Here is a 16,550-nt window from a genome sequence, read left to right as displayed (position 1 = left end):
GAAGGTTGGAGGTTCGAATCCCCGCGACAGGGTGAGCTCCCGTTGCTCAGTCCCTGCTCCTGCCAACCTAGCAGTTCAAAAGCACGTCAAAGTGCAAGTAGATAAATAGGTACCGCTCCAGCGGGAAGGTAAACGGCGTTTACGTGTGCTGCCAGAAGCGGCTTAGTCATGCTGGCCACATGACCCAGAAGCTGTACGCTGGCTCCCTCAGCCAATAAAGCGAGATGAGCGCCGCAACCCCAGAGTCGGTCACGACTGGACCTAATGGTCAGGGGTCCCTTTACCTTTAACCAAATAAATGGATGCAGGAAAAGTGTGCATTGGGGGAAAGTGTGCACAATAATTCTTATATTAGTGAAGGCAGCATACATAAAGGCATTATATTATGCAAAATTGCATACAATGATGCATATACCAGACCAATTTGCTTAAGGGACCGCCTTGCCCCATTCGTGCCAATCGGATCTGCGGAACTTGCACTTCTACACATTGTTTTCCACATTTGTAAGGAAATATTCCTTTACTGTGGCATTCCTTTACCTTTGGAACTCCCTGCCATCACTTAACTCTATTAGCCACCTGCTGAAAACCTTTATGTTTCGGGGACCTGTACAGACACGTGATTTGGTGACACCTCTTTTTAAAATTTGCTTTAAACGCTTGATTCCAATTGTTTTCAGGTGTCTTTAATGGGTTTTAAATTGTTTAATTGCGTTTCTTATTTCCGTAATTGCATTTTTAAAATCACAGGTGGGTTTTGCTGCCCTGGGCTTTTTTGGGAGGACGGGTGGAATATGTATACATACATACATACATGTTAACTCATATGTGCTGGCAGGAATGTGAGTTTAAAGATGTAAGGAAAGACCTATAGCTCAGTGTTAGACAGAATGTCCCAGTTTCAAACATCGGCATCTCCAAGCAGATCTGGGCAAGATTCTGTGTCTGAAATCCTGAAGAATAGTTGCTGGTTAGAGGAGACAATGCTGAACAAGATGTACAGTGGTACCTTGGTTCTCAAACTTCTGGAAGTCCGTTCCAAAACCAAAGCATTCCAAACCAAGGCGTGCTTTCCCATAGAAAGTAATGCAAAACGGATTAATCTGCTGCAGACTTTTAAAAACAACCCCTAAAACAGCAATTTAACATGAATTTTACTATCTAACGAGACCATTGATCGATAAAATGAAAGCAATCAACAATGTACTGCAGTCACACAACCAATCAATCAGTAGCTGAACTGGGTTCCACACAGTCACAAAAACCAAAAGAGCCTCAAAAACAAAAACGCAAAATAAATAGCAAAAAGAGACAGACCTCAGCGTAACACTCAAAACGGAAGTGTGGCACTCAAAATGGAAGCGTGGCACTCAAAACAGAGCACGCACGGCTTCCAAAAAAAGTTCACAAACCGGAACATTTACTTGCAGGTTTGCAGTGTTTGGGTTCCAAGTTGTTCGAGTACCAATGTTATGTGCTGAGTTGAATAGGATCCAAAATGCAGCAGTCTGATTGGTCCACAGGAGCCACCCAATCCAGCTCCAGGTGGAAGTGAATCCGCAACCTGTTTGGCCTACAGGTGAATCCCGGAATTAGCCAATCACGTGGGGCCCATTGTGTAAATAATGTATTTAAAGCAGACATTCTGGGGGAACTTCCATTCCTCCTCACCACTATGAGCTGAATAAAGAGCATGAAATCAACTCTCGACTCTGAGTATATTTCAACCAAGGTGTTTGAGAACCAAGGTACCACTGTACAGTGGTGCCTCGCAAGACGAAAAGAATCCGTTCCGCAAGTCTCTTCGTCTTGCGGTTTTTTCGTCTTGCGAAGCAAGCCCATTAGCGGTTTAGCGGATTAGCGCTATTAGCGGCTTAGCAGGCTTAGCGGATCAGCTGATAATCGGCTTAGCGGCTTAGCGGATCAGCTGATAAGCGGCTTAGTGGCTTAACGGATCAGCTGTTAAGCGGCTTAGCGGATCAGCTGATAAGCGGCTTAGCGATCAGCTGTTAAGTGGCTTAGCGGCTTAGCGGCTTAGCGGATCAGCTGATAAGCGGCTTAGCGGCTTGGGAAAAAGGGGGGGGAGGAAAAAACCCCCGCAGGAACTCGCAAGACATTTTCGTCTTGCGAAGCAAGCCCATAGGAAATTCGTTTTGCGAAGCACCTCCAAAACGGAAAACCCTTTCGTCTAGCGGGTTTTCCGTCTTGCGAGGCATTCGTCTTGCGGGGCACCACTGTACTGTACTTCTGACTCAACACAAGGCCACGCACTATGTCCCAGGAAGCCTACGGATATGAGACAAGAGCCCAGGACATTTCAACAAAGTCCTGTAATCCATCATCACTTAGCAGGAATATGCATATTGTGATTTCACCCCGATATGTTTGAAAGTATAAGACATGCATTCAAGCATTTTGTTTCAAATCTACAGCAGGCAAGGGGTCCTCCATCATCCCACCCCCCACCCCCCACTGAATGGCTAGGATCCAATTTCAGCATTTTTGTTTGTTGTTTGTTGTTCTCTTTGTGAAGGGAAGCAATTTAATTTTTTTTAAAAAACATAAAAATGATTCTGATTTAATTCAAAAAAGAAATCTTTTCAGGCTTGCAGCCCAGCACAGGAAGTTACAATCCAGCCCAAATATTTTTGAGCTTAGCTGTAAACCCCTGAAAAGTAAGAGTTTATAGGAGTGAGTGCTGACAGATCCTCTGCTATTGTGGTACAAATGGTTCTGCTCCGATTACATCATTTCCCTTTGTACTCATGTGGGAGAAACGGCCCTTTATTTATGCAGCGTTTGGTTCTTCCAGCTGAAATTGTGGCAGAGAAATTGCATCGAACTCCACCCTGAATCTGATACGAATTATTGCACTTGAGCAAGAAGAAGGTGTGGGCGGGCGTTTTGGATTTCACCAACTTGCAGATATTCAGTCTCTCCTATTTATTTTCTTTAAGCTTCTGTGCACTCATCTAGCAATGTCTTACGTACCCTGCAGAGACCCCAGTAGACATGGGACTCACCCACCCAGAAAAGGCTCCTTGCGAGATTTCGGTGGAGGCGACAACTTCACACAAACGCTTTTGCACAGGTGGAGCTGCCCTAAAGTCTCTCTTAAAATAAATGGGGAAGTTAAATGGGATGGTTATAGAAGATACGTTCAAAAATACAATAATAGTTTTGACTCTGTGCTAGCATTCGAGTGATAAAGGAACTAAAAGGAGGTGGACAACAATTAAGGATTTATTATGTTTTCAGAATGTATTAGAAAAATTATATAGAAAGGTCTATTGTTTTGTGTACATTCAAATGTAAGATAAAATATATGCAAAGGGACTTGACAGGAAGTCAAAGTTGAAGAAAAGATTTTGGAAGATAAAAGGGGAAAAAATATTTACTTTCATTATTATCATTTTGTGTGTGGGTGCGGGTGTGTGGGTGTCTGCACATATGTGTGTTGTTGTATGAAATGTTTGGGAGGAAATAAGACGGTAAATAACAAATAACAAACTAAATATCGATGTATGTAATTTTTATTTCTTAATTATATTTAGTGGTAGTATGGCTGTATTGTTTTTTGTAACATAAAATCATTCAATAAAAATTGTTTTAATAAATAAATAAATAAATAAATGGGGAAGTTGAGGGTCTGGGTTAGAGAACGGCTTGAATCAAACATTATGGAAGAGCTGTGCTTGCCATTTCCCCCCACAGTGGCTCATGTGGAAATGTCCTGTATCAGTGGAGCACCTGCTTGGAGGCCAGGTGATAAGATGCTGTAGGTCTTGAACTTGGACTCTGCAAGCAGGACCCATGTGCCTTGAACTCTGTACCACTATGGTTGCCTGTCAGGATTGCACTCTGCTGGGCTTCAGTGTCACCACTGCAAATTGCCAGAATGTGTTATTGTAGGCAGAGAAACCATCCACGTGTCCCTATTTTCCAGGGACAATCCCAGATTTACAGTTTCTGATTTAATTCTGGAATGTCCCGCTTTTCCTTGAAGGTAAAGGTAAAGGGACCCCTGACCATTAGGTCCAGTCGTGGCCGACTCTGGGGTTGCGGTGCTCATCTCACTTTACTGGCCGAGGAAGCCGGCGTACAGCTTCCGGGTCATGTGGCCAGCATGACTAAGCTGCTTCTGGCGAACCAGAGCAGCGCATGGAAGTGCTGTTTACCTTCCCGCCGGAGTGGTACCTATTTATCTACTTGCACTTTGACATGCTTTCGAACTGCTAGGTTGGCAGGAGCAGGGACCGAGCAATGGGAGCTCACCCTGTTGTGGGGATTTGAACCGCCGACCTTTTGATCGCAAAGTCCTAGGCTCTGTGGTTTAATCCACAGCGCCACCGGATGTCCCTATTTTCACAGAATAAATGTTGGAGGTAACACAAGGGGCTTCTGACTCTACCTGCAGAAGGATAACCTGCCAGTGTTGCGGCTTGGCTACCAATCTGGTTGATATTTGATTGCCTCCGTACTGCCAGATCAGTGTTGTTCTTATGGTCCATCATATGTCCCTGCTGGAGAAGAGGCATCATTTCCTGGGGTTCCTCTGATGTATCTGCAGCTAGAGCTGAAATCAGAAACTGACATGTGCTTGGGCTCATACTTCAAAACAGACACACACCACACAATGACCCACTGCAATGTGCATATCCTGATGGGTACAGAGAGCTCATGTGAGCATGCACTTCATCATTCATTGGGCAGACCTGATTTGAATGCTCAGAAGATCCATGGGCTCCACTGGGATTAATGGGGAAGCTATGTTCTGAAGACAAGCTGTATGGAGAGAAGTTTCTCTCTCTTGAAACGAGAGCCTGTGGCCATCTAATGCAGCTGACGAAGACAGGAAAAGGAAGTCCTTCACACAGCGTGCGGACACCATCTCTAGGGGGCCCCAGGGCCCCAAGCACCCACAAAATTTTTGTTGTGGGTGCTCAGCACCTACACCACGGGGCCCCTACGCAACTTGTGATGCCTCACAAAGCACTGGAAGTCTTGCGAGACCTCGGAACCTGACTTCCGGTGCCACCAGGTTCTGAGGCCACGTGACATCATGATGGAAGTTAGATTAGCCTCAACCAGAGCCAGGGCCTTTCCAACACTGGCTCCGGCCTGGTGGAACTCTCTGCCTCATGAGAACAGGGCCCTGCAGGATCTGATTTCTTTCCGCAGGGCCTGTAAGACAGAGTTGTTCCGCCTGGCCTTTGGCTTGGAGCCAATTTGATTCCCTCCCTCCCTCTCTTTCTTTTTTCTTTCCCTTCTCCTCCTGCGATGACGCTACATTTTAATATTTTAATGTTCCATTATTTTAATGTTGTATTTTATTTTTGTTTTTAAGTTGTAATCATTCATCTTGTTTTTATTATTGCTTGTAAGACGCTCTGAGCCCGGCCTTGGCTGGGGAGGGCGGGGTATAATAAAAAATATGATGATGATGATGATGATGATGATGATGATGTCACACCACACATGTCATGGATAGTGAAAGTAAAAAAATTGCTAATGAAAGGTGTGGCCACAGCCACTAGCTCAGGTGGTTTTAAATGGGGACCGGACAGATTCATGCAGAATGAGCCTTTTTTTTTTTTTAATTAAAGATTTTCTTGATTTACAAAAGTGTGTGCAATGTCTCTCTCGTATATACAGTGATACTTCAGGTTAAGTACTTAAGTCATTCCAAAGGTCCGTTCTTAACCTGAAACTGTTTGCAACCTGAAGCACCACTTTAGCTAATGGGGCCTCCCGCTGCTGCCGCGCCGCCGGAGCACAATTTCTGTTTTTATCCTGAAGCAAAGTTCTTAACCTGAAGCACTATTTCTGGGTTAGCGGAGTCTGTAACCTGAAGCGTATGTATCCCGAGGTACCACTGTATATATTTTTCCATGTAACATTTTTGCAAATCAGTTTCATTTGTTGAGACATTGGGAAGAAAAGGGGGAAAGAGGTGTGGGGGGGAAGATGGGTGGGGTCGGGTGGCGATGTTTCTATTTTGCTTAATATATGTAGGGTTTTGTGTCAGCGTTGCTTGTGCAGGTTCTTTGCTGTTCACTTGTGTTCCTTTGGTGATGAGAGAGGTTGGGGTTGGCCTAGGGTGTGGTTGTTCATTTGTGGTTGGCTGTGGTGGTCTTTGTTTTCATGTGGGTGAGTGTTTTGGATCAGGGAATGAGGCTATTTATGACTTATAGCAATTATGGCTGTATATCACCTCCAGAAGGAACAAGCCTGAATACAGTGGTGCCTCGCAAGACGAAAAGAATCCGTTCCGCGAGTCTCTTCGTCTTGCAGTTTTTTCGTCTTGCGAAGCAAGCCCATTAGCAGTTTAGCAGATTAGCGCTATTAGCGGTTTAGCGGGCTTAGCGGATCAGCTGATAAGCGGCTTAGTGGCTTAACGGATCAGCTGTTAAGTGGCTTAGCGGATCAGCTGATAAGCGGCTTAGTGGCTTAACGGATCAGCTGTTAAGCGGCTTAGCGGCTTGGGGAAAAGGGGGGAAAAGGAAAAAAAAACCCGCAGGAACTCGCAAGACATTTTCGTCTTGCGAAGCAAGCCCATAGGAAATTCGTTTTGCGAAGCACCTCCAAAACGGAAAACCCTTTCGTCTAGCGGGTTTTCCGTCTTGCAAGGCATTCGTCTTGTGGGGCACCACTGTACCAGGTGCTGAAGAACAACAATGGGAGAGGGAGACTGATGTGGTGTCCTGGTTGTAGACTTCCCAGAAGCATCTGCTTGGCCATGGCGGGGAACATGCTCAGTTGATAGAGCATGAGACTTTTAATCCTGGGGTTGTGGGTTCGAGCCCCATGCTGGGCAAATGATTCCTGCATTGCAGGGGGTTGGACTAGATGACCCTCATGATCCCTTCCAACTCTAAAGTTCCACGATGCTGGACCGGATAGGCCTTTTGTCTGACCCAGCAGGGATCTTCCTCTGCCCCACTGTCCGGGGGCTCCTTGCGCCTATCAAAGCTCTCTTGGCAATAAGCAAATTCATACGCATGATCCTGATTAATGCATGATGGTGTGTTCCCCTTCCTCCTCAGTCAATGTTTAAATAATACATAGCTGCCTCAGCTGTCCTGGCAAACAGCACTTTACCTAGGAAATGTGCAAGCAATCAGATCATAGGATTTGCTAGCGCACCCTTGGAGAGTTAATTTAGAGACATTTCCGATCCTAGGGAGTGGATTCCTGACATTCGTAAACCACACGTGGGGAGGGACATCTAAGGTTCCTCACCCGCAGTTTAAGTAAGGCAACTGGGCTTAGATCTAGCTATGTGCACAAAGAAATCAAATATGTATATGGCGGCGAAAAGGAAGCACTCTTCTTTATCAAGACAAAGGCAAATCACGTGGTTGCAGCAGGGAGTTGGAAGGATCTGATTCAATTAAATATTAATAGATACTACTTTCCTACTTTTCTCTAAAGCGGTTAGAAGTAATATATTTTTAAATGCACCAGGAAGTAGAGAGAGATTTAAAGCAAATAATTTTTTACTTTTTTACTTTTAACTGCATGCATCTATAGTTTTTATTGAATCAAGGCAAGCCCAGGTTTATTAAAAAAAATATATCACTTTGCAGCTCGTGGGACAGAAAACTATGAAAAATTGGAAATATTTAGGACTTGTGGAATGTAGCAAAAGAGGAGGCTCTCTAACCCCACCTTTATCACTCTGTTTGTCTGTTTCTGCCCTTTCCCCCTTTGTCTGCTTCTTCCTGCAGTCTTTCCATTTGAAAACTGAAGTGTGGAATCAAAGGTTACTCTGGCTGTCCTGGAATTTAAAAGAAGAAGCTTCGGATCTGGCTTTTAAAGCTAGACCTTTGAATGAATGAAAGGCTGTATGCTCACCAGGCAGGGAAGGAAAAAGGGCAGGCAGCAGCAGGAGAAGGAATGCATGTCAGAATGCAGCCAGCTGATCTTTGGTCTCCATAAAAACAGCACCTACGTAACCCGTGCATAAGGTGACCCCTTGCACAGTACAGTGCCTTAAATCAGACATGTGACTATTATTTGCATCTACGGAATGACAACACAAGTCCGGCATCTGGTAAACAGTGCAGAATTTGGCAGCCTTAGGATCCCAGTTTTCTTTTTTGTTGAAAAAGACGCAAGTTTCCAGACCTTAAGGTTGTAGAGAAAAAAGCTTGGAAGTATGCCTGATCAAATCTCCTTTCTAAATGATCATTTTTACAGTGCAAAGAATGTCCTGTTTTAATTATTTACTACATTTGTTTTCGGGACGTTGGTGGCGCTGTGGTTTAAACCACAGAGCCTAGGACTTGCAGATCAGAAGGTTGGCGGTTCGAATCCCCACGACAGGGTGAGCTCCCATTGCTCGGTCCCTGCTCCTCCCAACCTAGCAGTTCGAAAGCAAAGTGCAAGTAGATAAATAGGTACTGCTCCGGCAGGAAGGTAAACGGTGTTTCCGTGCACTGCTCTGGTTTTGCCACAAGCGGCTTAGTCATGCTGGCCACATGACCCGGAAGCTGTACGCCGGCTCCTCGGCCAATAAAGCGAGATGAGCGCCGCAACCCCAGAGTTGGTCACGACTGGACCTAATGGTCAGGGGTCCCTTTACCTTTACATTTGCTTTCATTTCAGCTGAACGTTAGGAGAAACCTCTTCATAGTAACAGCAGTTTGACCTTGGGTCCAGTTAGCTAAAGGAATGATAGGCTCTTGCTCAGTGGAGGTCTTCAAGCAGAAGACAGACAACTTTGCCCAGTATAAATGATTTCTGTACGTTATTTTCACAAATATATGATTATCATACACATTCCCCCAAGATATGTGTTTTTCTACACGTCGGGAAGAGCGAAATAGATGGATCCACCTTCAGTTGTGGACTGAACAGAGCTTCTACTCTGTTCTTGGAGCGAGACCCCTCCTCTCACTTCTAAAGTAACATGGGATGCCCAATGAAATGAAGAACTGAATGCGGAAGTGGACTGTTGTGCTCAATCCGTTGCGCCACACCTGGGACGCATGATGCTCTAGTGGGCACATGCAGCTGCTATATGAACAGGCTTTCCCATTTATTCCCATGGCCAGGGCAGCTCTGTGCATTTTTTTCATTGGATAAGCAGACCTCTCCCCGCACTCCCAGTTCAATTTACTTACTTTGCACGTGAGGGGACCTTACGCCCTCATTCGCCCTCCCGCGTCTGATAGAAGAAATGGCTGCTGCGGTGCCGGAAAGGAATAGGCAGAGCATACTTAAGAGGATTCTCTGGAGGTCCTCTGAAGTGCTATTGTTTCATGCTGGTGCTCCTCTGAACAGCACTCAAGGTGGCAGGGAGGAAGGGGAACGCATCTCGGACTGAAAGCCCTCATTCATCTAAAACTGCCAAGGCAAAAAGCTTTCAGTTCTGACCCTTTTTACACGCGCATCCGCCTTCCCCCGACGCCTTTGCAAGGTTAGCTCAGGGCACCCATAAGACTGTCAAGAGCAGCGTCCCTTGGGCTCTCTTAAGTGTTCGGATTCGTTAGGTGTGAAACTTGTTAAGTACTCCGAAGGCATCACTTTGCCCAGAGCTATTGGTCCTTGGGACGGAAGCGCCGAGCGATTACGTAAAAAGATATTCCAGGAAGGAGAGATACATCTTGCAGAGGAAAGGAACACACGTACGCACCGCAGTCCATCCATGCGCTCCACAAGCAAAATAAGCGCACGTGAATCTGGGGCCAGAACTATGTGGCAAGCTGGTGAACATTTGGGTGAAAATCCACGGCTTGCAGCTAGGGAGGCGGGTGGGAACTCGGGTCAATTCACATTTTTTATGTGAACCTACCTGATTTGCAGGGACACAGGTGGCGCTGTGGGTTAAACCACAGAACCTAGGACTTGCCAATCAGAAGGTCGGCGGTTCGAATCCCCGTGACGGGGTGAGCTCCTGTTGCTCGGTCCCTGCTCCTGCCAACCTGGCAGTTCGGAAGCACGTCAAAAGTACAAGTAGATAAATAGGTACCACTCCAGCGGTAAGGTAAACGGCGTTTCCGTGCGCTGCTCTGGTTTGCCAGATGCGGCTAAGTCATGCTGGCCACATGACCCGGAAGCTGTATGCCAGCTCCCTCGGCCAATAAAGCGAGATGAGTGCTGCAACCCCAGAGTCGGCCATGACTGGACCTAATGGTCAGGGGTCTCTTTACCTTTACCTGATTTGCACTTACTATGCAATACACAAACATGGAATGTAAACTGAATAAAACAAACATGCAAATTAACTGAAAAACCTAGTGTGGAGTCACCCCATAAGCATAGCCTTGGAGTTCTGTACAAACAGTTTTCTGGGAATCTGATGCTTGCGGGAGGTGGGAATCCTGTTTGCCTCTGTTTATGTTCTGCTTGTGCATCCATGAACAATTACCACCTGAGTCATTAGCGCTTTCTCGACGACTTTTGGCCCCTGGAACTTCTCACCACTCCTTGCCTTGTATGGTGACCTCAGTCAGGAGAGACAGGGGAAATGTGTCCTTGTCAATTCTCCTTGACCTCTCAGTGGCTTTTGATACTATTGGCTGAGTCAGTGGCGTAGTGTGGGGGGTGCAGGGGGGGCCGGCCGCACCGGGCGCAACATCGGGGGGGCGCGCTCGCACTCGCAGCTCTCTGCCCCTACTAAAATCCACGGTTTAGGGGGCGCAAATTACTTGCCTTGCTCCGGGTGCTGACAACCCACGCTACGCCACTGGGCTGAGTTAGGGGTGGGTGGCCCTACTTTGCAGTGGTTCCGGTCCTACTTGGATGGTCATTTCCAGAGGGCGATGCTTAGGGAGTGCTCTTCAGCCCCATGGAGCCTTCAGTGTGGGGTTCCTCAGGATTTGATTGTTATGTACTGAGTTGAATAGGGTCCAGAATGCAGCAGTCTGATTGGTCCTAGAACAATGCAGCAGTCTGATTGGTCCTAGAACAATGCAGCAGTATGATTGGTCCGCAGGAGCCACCCAATCCAGCCCCAGGTGGAAGTGAATCCACAACCTGATTGGCCTACAGGAGAATCCCGGAATTAGCCAATCATGTGCAGCCCATTGTATAAATAATGTATATAAAGCAGATACAATGGTACCTCAGGTTACATACGCTTCAGGTTAAAGACTCCGCTAACCCAGAAATAGTGCTTCAGGTTAAGAACTTTGCTTCAGGATGAGAACAGAAATCGGGCTCTGGCAGCGCGGCAGCAGCAGGAGGCCCCATTAGCTAAGGTGGTGCTTCAGGTTAAGAACAGTTTCAGGTTAAGTACAGACCTCCGGAACGAATTAAGTACTTAACCTGAGGTACCACTGTATTTTGGGGAAACTTTCATTCCTCCTCACCATTGAGCTGAATAAAGAGCATGAAATCCACTCTCGACTCAGAGTATATTTCATTGATGTTATCCCCTATGCTGTTTAACATCTATACGAAACCACCGAGTGGCGTTATCCAGAGTTTTGAAGTACATTGTCAGCAACATGCTGATGACATGGAGCTCTTCTTCTCCTCTACATCTGCAGGTGAGGCAGGGGATGTGCTGGACTATTGCTTGGCTCAGTAATGGACTGCATGAGAGCTCACAAACTGAGGCTCAATCCAGATAAGATTGAGGCACTGCTAGTGGGCAGTTCCCTGGACCAGATGGGTGGGAGCTTGCCTGCTCTTGATGGGGTTACACTCCCTCTGAAGGAGCAGGTACGTAGCTTGGGGGTTACTCCTGGATCCTTTGCTGTCGCTTGAGGGTCAGGTGGTCTCAGTGGCACAGAGTGCTTACCATCAGCTTTGGCTGGTGGCCCAGCTACGCCCCTATCTGGACAGGGATAGCCTCACTTTCGTTGTCTATGGTCTGGTAGATTACTGCAACACATTATACCCGCGGCTGCCTCTGAAGATGCTTCAGAAAATTCAGCTGGTGCAGAAACCGGTGGCCAGGTTGCTCACCAGGGCAAGAAGGTTTGAACATACAGTGTTACCTCTGGTTACGTACTTAATTCGTTCCAGAGGTCTGTTCTTAACCTGAAACTGTTCTTAACCTGAAGCACCACTTTAGCTAATGGGGCCTCCTGCTGCTGCTGCGCCGCCGCCGCTGCACGATTTCTGTTTTCATCCTGAAGCAAAGATCTTAACCCGAGGTACTATTTCTGGATTAGCGGAGTCTGTAACCTGAAGCGTATGTAACCTGAAGCGTACGTAACCCGAGGTACCACTGTATTACACCGATTCCGGCCTGACTGCACTGGCTGCCAGTTAGTGTCTGGGCCCAATTCAAAGTGCTGGCATTGACCAATAAAGATTTTAACAGCTCAAGGGCTGCCTCTCCCTATATGAACCAACCTGGGCCCTGCAATCATCTTCTGAGATCCTTTGTTGTGTGTCCCCTCTACATGAGGTTGGGAGGGTGGCAACATGCGGATGGGCCTTTTCTGTGGGGGCTCCTGGTTTTTGCAAAGCTTTCCCTAAGGAGGCTCACTGGTGAGTTCATGATACAGCTTTAGGTAAAAACATTCCTCTTCAGCCCAGGCCTTTGGCTGATTAATATTCTGTGTCCTTTTTTGTAGGAGTGGGGGTTATGGGGTTGTTTTGTTCTTGTTCTTATTATGTATTTCATGTTTTTATTTTTGTATTTTTTGTATTTTTATGCTGTGAACCGCCCCAAAGATCTTCGGATGCAGATTTAATAAATAGTTAAATGAATAATAACAACAATCAGTGCTTTTTTCTGGGGGGACGCAGGGGTACACATACCCCTAAACATTTTTTGAATCTAAGTTTGGCCTCATTGAGGGGCAGTATTTCAATATGAGTAAGAAAATACCCCTAAACATTGGGGGGGGGGGAGCACTGACAACAATATTTTTGGGAAGCAAAGGTAAGGAAACATCAATAGAACACAATTGCTGCATTGAAGAAGGAAGAATGTCCTTCTACACATGCAGCTATTATGGGTGTAAGTTTGCATCTAGAAGTGCATTTGCCCCTCTATTACAATACTCATCTGGGTTCCAGTGAACCGGCTGGATGCATTGTTTGATGCAAGTGGGGATGTGCTTAGACTAGGGTTACCAGATGTCCCCGTTTCCCGGGGACAGTCCCCGGATTTGCGAATGAGTCCCCGAGCAAATTCCATCCCCGGAATGTCCCCGGATTTCATCTAATGTCCCCGGGAAACACAGCAGCGGCAGTTTCAGCAGCCCGGAGCAGTTGGCTCTGGCTGGCTTCAGGAGCTGCTCGGAAGTCCCCATATGATGGTGGTGCAGAGGCTCTAAGATGCAGCTTCCGGGCTGTCTCCACCTTCCCTGACCCCAGCAACTAAGCTGTGAAGGGAGGCTTTATGCTGCCTATCAGAGCAGCCTCCCAGCTCCTACTAGCGTGCAAGCAGGAGCGGGGCAGGGATCTCTCAGCTGTGAAGGGAGGCTTCACGCTGCCTATCAGAGCTTGTGTGCAAGCAGGAGGGGGCAGGGATCTCTCAGTTAGGCAACGGGAAGCCTCCCTTCCCAGCTGAGGGATCCCTGCCCCCTCCTGCTTGCACGCAAGTAGGCATGGGATTGGGGCTGCTCTGATGGGAAGGGAGGCATCGCAGTGCCCAAGCCTCACCGCCGCTGCCACTCTTGGCCCTCCTTCTCCGCCTTCCATGCCTGACGCACTGCACACTGCTTCCCTACCACCACCAAAGAACCAACAACTCAGGGGCTGCCCAGGCTCATGGAGAACGGAGATAGAAGCCTCGGAAGAAGGGGAAACGTGGCGGTTGAGGTCAAGGCGGCGGCCGCCCCTCTGCCACCGCCATTGCTGCAGCATCAACGTCCTGAACGTGTAGTATTTGATTGATTGATTGATTGATTGATTGAAGTGTCCCCGGATTCACTGAAAAAAATCTGGTAACCTTAGCTTAGACCCCAGAGCAAAGGAAAGGATAAGCAGCAGCCCCACCGCAATACAAAATGCCAAAACAAGGAATTATCCCCCTATGCGGTAATGACGTAGGCACTGTTTGCACACGAAGTTGACTGCCGAATACTGAACACTGAGCCATGCAACAAAAATATCAGGAATTAGCAACTCACTTGTCACTAGTATTTAAATAGCACTCATTCCTGGCTTCATGGCATGAATCCCTAGGGTAACAGAACACAACTGGAAGTCAACTAAATTTGAGAAGCAAGTAAAGTAAGGCCAACTGTGGTGAAGGGCTTGTGGAGTCCAGCGATGGATTCCAGGCATTCCAGTGCCTACAGATAATGGAAAACCTTGATAAGGTGATTGCTAGAGGCTGCTAATGTTTTGGAATTTAAAAAAAAAAAAAAACACAGAGAGAAGGTAGGAGGAGAAAACTGGCAGGTGGCTGAGTGGCAAGTCCTTGAAAGAATCAAGAGACGCTCTGGAAACTATCATGCCTCTTTCAACCTGTCGTTTGGACAAAGAAATAAATAAAAATAAATTGAAATATGACCCCACAGTTTAGGCATACAAGGTTCCTATGTTAGGGTTGCCGTACGTCAAGATTTTCCCAGACACGTCTGGGAATCGGACAGTATTTTGGCACGCACAAAAAGATGTGGCAAATCACATTCTCCTCTCTTTCTTTCCACCAAAAGTCTTTACACATGTGCCAAGAGATACAGAGGAGAAGAGGTAGTTGTTACAGCATAGAGCTGTAGTCTGTCATTCTCCTGCTCGGCTTTTGCACATGTTCAAAGAGTGTGCAGGAGCAGAGAACTGTACAAGCTTAGAGTGCAAAAGCTGCTCTCAAAATGGAGAGATGGGTTTTTTCTCTAGGAGGGAAGGTGAGTGGAGATATTTGATTAAGTTTGCATTGAAAGGCAAGCCTGCCTAATTTGCACTCTGAAACAATACGGAACCTGAAACCCATCTCCAGCTACCTGTCAAAATTTGCACTGCTCCAGATTTCGCAAGGCTGTTCTCCAGCCACGCATTGTGTACAATCAAAGAAGCATATTCTAGAGTAAATTTCAGATTTGAAAAATGAAAAGGTCCTATAGACAAGGCATTCATCTCCATAGTCATGTACATAGCAAAGCCTGGTGACTGACGGGGATGGCCAAAACCAATGAATATGCCATTGTTCAGCACCTGGACAACCTAATCAGAGTTTCCCAACCTTTGGTCTCCAGCTGTTTTAGAACTACAATTCCAATCATCCCTGACCACTGGCCTTGCTAAGTAGGGATGATTGGAGTTGTGGTCCAAAAACAGCTGGAGACCCAAGGCTGGGAAACACCTAAATCACCTAGAACAGGGATGGGGATGCCTGGAAGTTCAGGCCAAGGAACACACTTAATGGACCATCAACAGCTTGAGAGAACTGCTGGGGTAGCCCCTCTTCCGCCTTCCCCAGAGCTACATGTGCAGAAACCTCTGGCTTTTGCAAGGCTACAATATGCCTACCGTACAAAGAGGAGGCTCACATCTGTTGCCCTGCCCACTTTTGCCTCTGCCCCCAGAAGTGGCCTCTGGAAGAGGCCCATGACCTCATTTGAGGTTGAATCCTGACAAGACAGAAGTACTGTTTTTGGGGGACAGGAGGCGGGCAGGTGTGGAGGATTCCCTGGTCCTGAATGGGGTAACTGTGCCCCTGAAGGACCAGGTGCGCAGCCTGGGAGTCATTTTGGACTCACAGCTGTCCATGGAGGCACAGGTCAAATCTGTGTCCAGGGCAGCTGTTTACCAGCTCCATCTGGTACGCAGGCTGAGACCCTATCTGCCTGCGGACTGCCTCGCCAGAGTGGTGCATGCTCTGGTTATCTCCCGCTTGGATTACTGCAATGCGCTCTACGTGGGGCTACCTTTGAAGGTGACCCGGAAACTACAACTAATCCAGAACGCGGCAGCTAGACTGGTGACTGGGAGCGGCCACAGAGACCACATAACACCAGTCTTGAAAGACCTACATTGGCTCCCAGTACGTTTCCGAGCACAATTCAAAGTGTTGGTGCTGACCTTTAAAGCCCTAAACGGCCTTGGTCCAGTATATCTGAAGGAGCGTCTCCACCCCCATCGTTCTACCCGGACACTGAGGTCCAGCACTGAGGGCCTTCTGGCGGTTCCCTCACTGCGAGAAGCCAAGTTACAGGGAACCAGGCAGAGGGCCTTCTCGATAGTGGCGCCTTCCCTGTGGAACACCCTCCCACCAGATGTCAAAGAGAACAACAACTACCAGGCTTTTAGAAGACATCTGAAGGCAGCCCTGTTTCGGGAAGCTTTTAATGTTTGATGTATTATAGTATTTTAATATTCTTTTGGAAGCCGCCCAGAGTGGCCGGGGAAGCCCAGCCAGATGGGCGGGGTATAAATAATAAATTATTATTATTATTATTATTATTATTATTATTATTATTATTATTATTTGACCTGTAGACTATCCATGTTCCCCCACCCCTGACCCTTACTAACTTAAAACCATGCACCCTGCTTCAGGGAATCTATATCAGGTGTAGGGATCCAGCCCTCCAAATATTGCTGAATTGTTGCCCTCTAGGGGCTGCCATTGGCCATACTTGCTAGGGCTGAAGGGAGTTGTAGTTCAGCAACATCTGGAGAACCAAAGGTTCCCT

General features: G+C 47.1%; 1 protein-coding gene across 3 annotated transcripts in view; it reads right to left on the bottom strand.

Annotated features, from left to right (window-relative positions):
* Nucleotides 1–16,550, bottom strand: part of ACYP2 (acylphosphatase 2) — a 75,090-nt gene that overhangs the window by 22,772 nt on the left and 35,768 nt on the right. The window contains exons 4-5 of one of the 3 annotated variants that reach the window (XR_013984809.1): nt 14,043–14,093; nt 9,800–9,929 (exon numbers count right to left, since the gene is read on the bottom strand). The exons of the other annotated variants lie outside the window; for them this stretch is intronic. The gene's annotated coding sequence lies outside the window, so the exon portion shown is untranslated. The remainder of the gene's footprint in view (nt 1–9,799; nt 9,930–14,042; nt 14,094–16,550) is intronic. 3 annotated transcript variants of the gene reach the window in all.

Source organism: Podarcis pityusensis (assembly GCF_964106645.2).
Source record: "Podarcis pityusensis genome assembly, chromosome: 3".
Lineage (NCBI taxonomy): Eukaryota > Metazoa > Chordata > Lepidosauria > Squamata > Lacertidae > Podarcis > Podarcis pityusensis.
Note: the sequence above shows the minus strand (reverse complement) of the source record. Positions and strands in the feature narration are given on the sequence as shown.